Here is a 10,498-nt window from a genome sequence, read left to right as displayed (position 1 = left end):
GGATTGCCAGGGCTCTGTACCCAACCCTGCATGGACTATAGCCATTGCTCCCAGGCCAAGATGTATTCTCTACAGGCGTCTGATTCCTGTGTGTCCTGGTTGCTCTGGTAGCCTGCTGGGTCCCAGTACCACTGATCTGTAGGATGTCTCAGAAGGGCTGGATTCCTTGAGAGTCCAAGACTCAAGCAGTGGTGACAAAAGTGTGAAGGCCCTGCCTTGCCCTTCCTCAGGACCAGGATCAGGTGGTGACTGCCAATGAGCCTTTGTTTGTCAGTGTCCCACTCCCTAACCTACACGTGAGCTTCACCCCCTAGCAAGCTTCCTTTTACAAAAAGGAGGAGGCTATACTGAGAAAGAAGGCTTTGCAGTGGCTCAGCTTGGGCTGCCTGTAGTAGACTCATGCCAAGCTCTTAAGGAAGGTTTCTTCCTTAAAAGTACCTTAGAAACAGGTTGCCTTGGAATGGCATTTAGAATGCCCTCCGTGGCAGTGTGCTTGTGTGTGACGCCTGCCATGGGAGCCCTCATGTTTGCGATGCCCGATGTTGTGTGTGAATCAGGGAGGAAGGTAAGAATGGTCCAGCTAAGGTCTGATCCAGAGTCTCTCCTCCTGTGATGGTGCATATCCTACCTGCTAAAATCTCACTCACAGACTCTCCTCACCTGGAAGGATGCTTGTGTCTCCTCTGGGTTGGGGAAGGTGAGAAAGGGGGCCCTGATGGCACTGGGGCTTCTGGTTCTTGTCCCTGTAGCAGGACTATGGAAGTTATGTGGACAGCATGGTGGGCAAACAAGTACACAGGGAGATTGCCGGGCCATGCTCCTCTAAGCAGAACTCAGCTGTGTCACTATTTCCAACTCTGCATAGCAAAAGACCCCGGAGAGGACACTTTGATGTAGACACACCATACACCAATAGCCATTCCCCTTGTTCACCTGTTCTTAGGGACAGCCTGACCCCAGTGGGAGAACTTGCGCTCTGAGCTCCTAGTGGAGAAAATTGGAACATCAGCATTCACTTCTGGCCTGCCATAGCAACTGAGTATCCCAGGCCTCAAGTCCTCCAAAGACCACAGACCTCCCTTGAGGATTGTTGTGTACTTCCTGGGAGATTCTGGCTGGCAAGGGCTGCTGCTATCCTATAAGTCACGTCTTCTCTGCAGGAGGCCAGCACTACTCTCCCAAGCAGATCTTGAAGGAACAGGCTAATATTTAGTTAGTCTGAGCTCACTTTGCTACCTATTCTCATTAACATTTATTTATTCAGTTATATAATGAATGTGTTCAGGACTCAGAAAACACACCAAGTGGTGAAAATACAGAATAAATACTCCAGAGTTGGACATATTCTTGACCCAAGGATTGAGTTTCTTATTAATCCATTGATCAGCTGTGGTCTGTTGCTCTGGGGGTGGTAATATGAGGAAGTTCTACCTGAGCAATTAGACAAAAAAGGTTCTAGTGGTTGTTTTGTCTGCTCTGGTAGGTGCCGGTCTCTATTAATAAGAAATTATTATAGATACTCCTTGGCTTATGGTGGAGTCGCTTCCCAGTGTAAGTTATACCATCAGTCTCATTGGATTGACCCATGGGCAAGTTTGTAGGGTCATTTTCTTGACCGCTAATTAATGTAGGAAGGTCTATCCCACTGTGGGTAGTATCATCCCTAGGCAAGTGGGCTTGGGCTGTATAAAAGAGTAGCTGAACATGATCCTGGAAACGAGCCAGTAGGCAGCATTTCTCCACTGTTCCTGCCTCCAGCCTTCTTCTCAACTCTCCTCAAAGCTGGACTGTGACCTGGAAGCACAAGATGGAAATAAACCTTTCCTCCCCCAGTTGCTTTTGGCCATGGCACTTAGCAGAGCAACAGAAAGCAAACTAGGAGCAGGACTTTGAGGTAGTTAAGCCACCACACACAAAGGTCACCATCCTCTTACAGATGACTTATTTCAACTAGTGTATCTTTCACCTCTCTTCCATCAACAGAAAGGGCTAAGCAAAACAAAAATTCCAGAAGTTGAAGCATTAAGTTAACAGATTTTCCCAGTGCCTGTGAGAACGCCAAAGTGAGTAAACTGTGATCCTGTTGCACATTCACTATGGAGAGCTTGCCTCCATTAAGAAATGTCTTGGGAAGAAATGGGACTCAGGTGCTTGGCTATGCTAAGGCAAAGGAGACTTCCTCATACCTGTAAGAAAGCACATGGTAAAAATAAGGTCTCTGCATTTGTTCTGTGAACTAAAGCAGGGGTGAGGTCTTGGGGGCTGGATAAGGGGTAGCCACTCCCATGCAACGATTCCATAAGGCCTATTGGCTCATTAGAAAATTCTTGACTGTAGAGAGTTGAATGTCACAGGTCCAGAGCCAAATTATCTCATATTACCTTAAGTCTCCTAACAACCGTTCGTTGCCCACCTGTGTATTATACCTAACATCCTTTCAACCATCAGGTAAAATCTTTGGAGTATAGTAACAACCCACTGAAATGCAGTAAAACCTACAGCTCCACTTTACTGCGACTCATGTCACAGAAGTCCCCATCTACACACTTGGGAATGCCTTGATTTACGACTTTTTATTGTGTGACTAAAAAGTTGCTATAACTGCTTACCCAATAGAACACATATTTTGGGACAACCTGAATCCATATTCCTGCGCCATGGTTACCAATGTGTGGCTCAGAATGTTCTTCCTCCTGTTCCCTTTGAGGTAAAACTATGTTTTTGTTGGCAATTTTACTCATTTCAAATATGAACTACTTGGAACAAGACAGAGACATATGGTGTCCCTGGTTGCTGAGGGTGTTCAGAGATAAGAGAAAAATTTAAGCTGCCTCAGATGCCAGGGTATGGGACTCAGGCAGGGAGCAGCCCTGGTCTAGAGAAATAAAAGAGACACAAAACAATCAAACACTGGAGCTGCGGATGGGCTGTCCTATGCCCAGCTACCACTGACTAAAAGAGGGCTACCCTTCCATAGGACAAGAGCAGCAGGAAAGCTGCTCCAGGATCCTGGAAGAAAGGAAATCAAGAGTGCACGGCTGAGGATACTCACCAGACAGGGATGACATTGAAGTTTCCACAAGGCAGAAAAGAGGGAGGCCTCCAATAAGGGGCAATGGGGCAACACATGAAGTTGAAGCAAGAAAATCATGTATGTGGGAGATATTTTTGCTCATTATCCAACCCAACTCTTGCCTTCCTGTTGGCTTAGTGAACAGAAGGAAGCAATGAACCATGCTGAGTACATGAAACTTGTGTTCAACACTCAGCAACACTGATGCTAAGAGAAAAGGAAACCATGTTTGGAGCCTCCAAGTGAGGACAAATTGACACGGGAACTTTATAGGGATCTAAGGTACCACCCACACAGAGTCCACACACACAGGCAAGAAAGGCAGAGCTGGAGGGCTCACCCAGAGAAAGCAACTAAAGGATGAGCTCCCATCAACCAAGCCGTGCGGCCTCAGAGACAAAATCAAATACATTGCATCCTTCAGCTCTTTAACCTGTTCATCCCTATCCCTACATTCATATTGCTGGCCAAGAGCCCCAGTGCTGATCTCTGTCACTCTGTTCTTCCAGGTGTGAATATGCTAACAGACACTCTAGGATGCTGAGAGAAACGATGAAGCATTTCCAAGACCCTTGTACTCTTGAGCTGGTCTCTTCTGGGGTGTTCTGTAGGACTGGCTCTGTATAATATGCCTGCCTCAGTGTTGGCATCTGGAAGTCATACATTCATGTAAGAAACAAATTCTAAACTAGGCACAAGGCTCCAGGACCGTAAACTTGCAGGACAAGGAAGTAGCTACTAGTTCTCCATCCTGAAGACCATCCACAGAAACCACGTGCTGGGTAAGTGATTCAAAGCCAAGCAAAGAATGGGTCCTTGAAAAGATCACAGGAAAGGCAGAGATGAAGAGCTAGGTAATGTGCTTACCATGTCAGATGCACAAACAAGTCTGTCACCAGATTATAAGGGGGAAGTGACACCATGCACTGCATGATTGCTTCACAAATCTGCCACATTTCATAACTTCCCTCACCTATGACAAGAAAGGGCTGATGACAAGAATGTGGCCATGATATTGCCTACCCTGTGCGGAAGACAGATGTGGGGTAGGGCACACGGAACACTGCCGAGAGATACACACCTGCACAAAGGTCCGTGCATACAGGTGTCAAGAACTAAATGTTACATTCCCTATCATCCTCCATGCAAAATGGAGTCCCACCCTGGTAAAACCCATTGAGGGTTGAAAATGCATGAATCAACCTAACTTACTGAGCTTCAGGCTGAGTGTCACATCACCCAGGGCTGACAGGCTGGTGGCTTCTGCTGCTACCCAGCTTCTCAAATGAGTATCATATTGTATACCATATCTAAATTCAAAGTGCGTACGTAGTATGGGTTCTATAGAATATGTCAAACTATGTGTAAAAAAAATCCCAAACTGAACTATCCCTGGGTGGGAGACTCTAAAAGTTAGCTATAGTTAGTTTGAGGTACCAGGGTAGAACAAAACCGCAGAATGGAACCACATCCACACACAAGCCTTTCCCGACTCCTTGGCACTCCTGGACTGACAGCCATTCTGAAGTTCCCTGTGTCTTCCCACAGCAGTTTCTCTCTTGCCCAGTGGTCCCTGTTCCCCAGTGCCCCTCAGAACACTTGCTGGTCCCCAGTGCCTGTCTGGCTTCCAGTCAGTAAGCAGCCATCTCCTGTGTTCCCAGCATTGGTCCCAGTATCAGTGATAAGCAAAACACTGGAAGAATCACAGTGGTTAGGATACCTAGGCACTCCTTAGCTGTCAGTCTTTGCTTTACGGTTTATCACTGCTCCAGCTTGACTTTGTTCTCAGCACTACTGTAATGCTCTTCTGCTTTCGGTAAACTATGAAAACTCTTGAAAACTAAGTAATTTGGTTTCTAGACTCTTGCTCTCCTGGCCCTATTGACCCAGTAATGGGGCTGGTCAGTAGAGGTGTTTTTCAGTTGCTTCACATTAACCTACTAGTCCCAGGTTACCTGTAGCAACAGCCAACGTCTAGCCCGAACAGAAAATCTTTCAATTTCCTTCCTCATCCCTTCATCTGAAACCTCTATGGGAGCCCATGGACTCTGCTTCGTGGACCTGCTTTCCTCAGACCTACCCCCTTGTATCCCGCCCCCCGCCATTGCTGCTGTCTGCTTGTCTCTGATATGAATCACTCTTCAGATTAATCTCCTACCACCTCAAGAACAATCTGCCCCCACGTTCCCGCTGAACCCCAAATCTGAAACCCTTTAGACTTACTACCCAAAGTTGTAGCTTCAGATAAACTGGAGCAACCCTGCTCCAGGGCAGACCTGCCTTACAAACTGATTACACAGAGGCCTTGGCCTTCTCTACCTTCTGGACAAATCTATCCCATAGAACTTGAGAGTGAAAGGGGTTGGTCATTGTGTTCAAATTTCATAGTAAGTAAGTTTCTATATAGCTCTGGGAGCAGCCATTAGTGTCGGGTGTGGAGTGGGGTGGGGTGGGTGGGTAAGGGTGGGGGTAGGGCAGGTATTGTTTTCCAGAGGCACTGGAGGTCTTTTGTTGTCAAGCGTGCCACCCAGTATCCTGAGCAGGCTTCAGCATACCCATCCATAGTGGCTGTCAGCTATAACGGTTACTAAAGGGTGCTTGTACTCTTTTGTGACACGAGACCAGTACTTCTCAGCCTCTCACGTTTGGCCTTGACAGTTTAGTCTGCCTGTATCTGCTTCATACAGGCAGAATTCCCAGGAAATAAGTTATTTAGCTCTGCTTTCCTAGAGATGGATATTCTGTAGAAAGAAATACTGTTAGTATGCACATTTGTGTTTGGTCTGTGAGGAGCTTTTTACACATTGAGTTAATAAAAGGAAAGGTTCCGGTTGCCAGCCTCTCCGTGGTAAGCCCTAGCAGGAAGACACCACAGAATGTCAGGGGCTCTCTATGGGTTCCGGTGATCAAATCCACTCCGTTATCTCTGAAAGAATTTTCAGCATCATCACCAATGAGGAAGAAGAGCTCTGAGAAAGAAGGGACACTCTGCCTCTTATTCAGGGTTGCCACCTCCAAGCCTAGCTATGTAGTGGACAAAGTTTTCCCACCTTCACCCCCATGCATTCTTTAGAAGATGTGAGAGACGTGGCTTGTAGAAGCCATGCCTTCACATTTAATAAATGCCTGCTGTAAGTTTGTATCTGCTGTAAGGTAGTGTCTGGTAGATCAATGCACCCTCCTGCTGTTCTTAGTCTTCTAAGACTCCCTTTTTAACATTGAAAATGAGTAAAAGGTGGATTCAATATTTCTTTGTGTCTGTGGAGTTTCACAAAGAGCTCTTAGGAATGATCCCCACTCCACCGCAGCACCTTTCTGTGTACCACTTGAACATTAACGGCAGTCTTCTAAGACAAAAATCCTTGCTTCTTAATGTCTACTTGGAAATCATATTTGTTATAAATCTTTACTATCAAAAAGACTGACAGTAATCTAATTTTCCTATCACACTCTTTTTGAATAGATGCCTAAAGAATTTTTTATTTGCTGCAAACCAGTAATTTCACTAGAAATATCTTTGGTATTATTTTTACTCATGTGATATCAAGGATATACTATAAAACCTCAACACATATATTTAAATCTTTTATTTCAGAATATTTGAATGACTATTCCAAACTGTCCTTGAATGGCTGTATTTATTTCTGAATCCTTATGGTAAGTCTTTATCACCAGTTATCTATATGTTGATTGTCTGTTACTTTTCTGCTGCTGTAATATAACACCATGACCAAAAGCAACTTATAGAAAAAGTTTATTTGGGCTCATAATTCCAGAAGAATCCATAGTGAGAGGAGGAGCAGGCTGATTATATTTTATTTGTAATAAAATATATACAACTTCCTCTCTCACACCAAGTAGAGAGAAGAAGTTGGCAAAGTCTATAAACATTCAAAAAGCCCGGCTTCCCTATGAATACTTCTTTCAGAAAGGCTCCAACTGCTAGCGGTTTCATAAACTCCCAAATAGAGCCACCCACTGGGGAGTAAGTGCTCAGATGGCTGAGCCCACGGAGGACATTTCTCATTCACCTCAGACATAAGTTTAAGTCTTTTTAGGAATATTCTTTGAATGACTATTCAGAATTGTACTTCACTGTTCTGAACCCTCACTTTAGTTACATTTCTAACACTTGTTATTGATACCTTTGTCCTGCTCATCTGCTCTGCTCACCTGCCCTCATCACAGGTAGGCAATTGATGACACATCAAAGCAGTAAGTTTATTGGGGTTACTTTCAGGAGTATGGTACCTAAACACAGGTAACAAGCCACATGAAATTGTAGGTTAAAATAATTGGGTTATTTTAAGTTATGATCTAGTCAAAGGAGAGCCTCGCTATATGGCCAAGGTATCTGTAAATATATTTTGAGTCTGAGTCTTATTTCTGGGAGCATGGGCCTGGGAGAAAGAAGCAGACCAAACTTCTATAATTTGTCTGTCTGTCTGTCTATCTGTCTGTCTGTCTGTGGGGAAGGTGAAAAGGTGGGGTTGAACCTGAGAAGAATGGGAGGCCAGTGTGATAGGGTGCATCGTATGACATTACTAAATAACTCATAAAGATATTATTTGGGGGAAAATTAACATTCTTTTTTAAAAGTAGATGAACCTATAGCCTATTTCCAAGTTCATTTTCAGACATTAGAAATGTCACATAGAACCCATAGAGCAGCAGAAACAGAAAAACTCAAGATCAGTTGACACATTAAGAAAGTACTTGACACAAATAAGCAAATAAACCCAGTAACTGGCTCCTTATAAGACATTAATGCTGGAGAGAAGCAGTTCTGAGCAAAACTGAAAATGGAATTTCCTGATCATAATAAGCACTGAGGAGAGGTGAGGAGGGCAGGTGAGGACAGATGAATAGAGCAGCTGGAGGGCATGTGAGCAGGGCAGGTGATGAGGACAGGTGAGCAGGACAGATGATGAGGGCAGGTGATGAGGACAGGTGAGCAGAACAGGTGAGGAGGGCAGGTGAGGAGGGCTGGTGAGCAGGACAAGTGAGCAGGGCAGGTGATGAGGACAGGTGAGCAGGACAGGTTATGAGGGCAGGTGAGCAGGACAGGTGATGAGGGCAGGTGAGGAGGGTTGGTGATGAGGGTAGGTGAGGAGGGTTGGTGACCAGGACAGGTGATGAGGGCTGGTGAGCAGGACAAGTGAGCAGGACAGGTTATGAGGGCAGGTGAGCAGGGTAGGTGATGAGGGCAGGTGAGCAGGACAGGTGATGAGGGCAGGTGAGGAGGGTTGGTGACCAGGACAGGTGATGAGGGCTGGTGAGCAGGACAGGTGAGGAGGGCTGGTGAGCAGGACAAGTGAGCAGGGCTGGTGAGCAGGACAAGTGAGCAGGGCAGGTGATGAGGACAGGTGAGCAGGGTAGGTGATGAGGGCAGGTGAGGAGGGCTGGTGAGCAGGACAGGTGAGGAGGGCTGGTGAGCAGGACAAGTGAGCAGGACAGGTGATGAGGACAGGTGAGCAGGGTAGGTGATGATGGCAGGTGAGCAGGACAGGTTATGAGGGCAGGTGAGCAGGACACGTGATGAGGGCTGGTGAGCAGGACAGATGATGAGGGCAGGTGAGGAAGGCTGGTGAGCAGGACAGGTGATGAGGGCAGGTGAGCAGGACAGATGATGAGGGCAGGTGAGGAGGGCAGGTGAGGAGCATCTGTCCTGCTCACCTGTCCTCATGTAATGTCTGTTCATGTTATCCAAGGGATAGTGTCACACAGTACACATTATGAGTAAACAAGCGGCTTTGCAGCCAGGCCACCAAGGGTGGTAAAGAACACTGGAACTCCCCAGGGTTCAGTCCTTGTTTTTCATCTCGCATTCTATGGACAGCTCGTCCATTCTCATGCCTCAGCATCATCTTCAAGATAAATGTCCCCTCAGATTTGAATTTTCAGTTGGGAATAGTTTTAAAACAACTAGCATGGAGGTCTCATTGGTATAAAGTGAAGCAGAGCTCAAACCAAAGATACCATTGTCTCTCCTGACTATGTTATCATATCTCAAAAGTTTTATTTTCATTTAGTTTGAAGTACTCTTTAACTTCTCTTTTAATTTCCATTTTTGACTTCTGGGTTATTTAGAAATATACTGATAGATATTGGGCTGGTGAGATGGCTTAATAAGTAAGGGCTTTTGCTGTCAAGCCTGCCAACCTTGATCTCCACGGCACACATGGTGGAAGAAGAGAACATATCTCCTTTACAAGTTCTCCTCTGACCTCCACATTCATATGGTGACACAATGTATGATTTTTAGTTCATACATAAGCATACTTTATATATTAATATTATAATTCTTTTAAATTTTACTGAGATGTAAAATTCTCTCTTATAGACTCTCCTGTACATTTCAAAAGAAAGCATATCCTGCTGTAATTTGGTGCATGTAATTACAATAGCATGTGGATCTGGTTGACAATCCAGATCTGAGCAATATCTCTCATTTTTCCCCCTCTTATCCTAACAATTACTAAGACAAGTGTTGAACTCTCTAAACATAATGTGTATCTGTCTATCTTCTCAGTATTATCAGATCTATCAAGAATTGCTCTAATTGTTAAGCTTTGGACTTTCAATACTAACTTTAACATATTACATATTTTTAAAAAATACAAAGTAGATCTGGGGTAGTGAGGCTGCTAAGCAGTTACAGCTACTAACTGCCAAGGCTGATGACCTGAGTCAAGCCCCTGGGCCCCACATAGTAAATGCAGAAACTGAGTCTGGAAGCTGTGCTCTGACTGCCACATGCACACTGTGGCATGCATGCACCCAAGCGTATGCACAATGGATGGAACTCAGGGCCTCACACACACTAGACAAACGCTTTACCACCTAACTACACTCCTGCCCAGAACCACAGTGTTTAAAACACGTTGACTTTTCTACCATAATTTCATTATTCTCCTTTCCTCTCAATTAACTCTACCTTTTCTAAACTATCTTGGGTCTGTAGTGAATTTACTGCTCATCTAGACCCTGAGCCTTGCCCACTCAGTTCTTATGAAGTTTTGGTTTTTGAAAAAGGGTCTCACTGTTCAGGTTTGGCTAACCTGGAACTCACTATGTGTACCAGGCTGGCCTTGGACTCAGACATCTGCCTTCTCAGTGCTGGGGTTGTTAAAGCATGTACTGCCATGCCTATGTCTGATTTTATACAATTATTTTGTTATGTTTAATATCTCTGTTGCTGATATAAAGGGGTTGGCAAAACTCCCCTTTAAAATGAGCTAGGAAGTAAATACTGTAGACTGTATGAACTATATGATCCCTGAAAATATGAATAACCCAGACATTTCTATTATAGCACAAAAGCAGCTGTAGATAATAATTTGTAAGCAAATGGGCCTACAACATTACAAATTGTGGTAGCCCTGCTGTCTTCACAGAAGAATTCCAACTGACACCAGATACTGC

The 10,498-nt window shown here is 44.9% G+C and overlaps 1 long non-coding RNA gene across 1 annotated transcript; it reads left to right on the top strand.

Moving 5' to 3' along the window:
• The first annotated feature begins 3,586 nt into the window (after positions 1–3,586).
• On the top strand, positions 3,587–10,482 carry LOC116084605. The gene is made up of 3 exons (XR_004116183.1): positions 3,587–3,855; positions 6,669–6,730; positions 10,389–10,482. It is a non-coding gene; the product is annotated as an uncharacterized LOC116084605 (long non-coding RNA).
• The last annotated feature ends 16 nt before the right edge of the window (positions 10,483–10,498 follow it).

Source organism: Mastomys coucha, unplaced genomic scaffold (assembly GCF_008632895.1).
Source record: "Mastomys coucha isolate ucsf_1 unplaced genomic scaffold, UCSF_Mcou_1 pScaffold9, whole genome shotgun sequence".
Lineage (NCBI taxonomy): Eukaryota > Metazoa > Chordata > Mammalia > Rodentia > Muridae > Mastomys > Mastomys coucha.
This window is presented reverse-complemented; position numbering and strand designations above follow the sequence as displayed.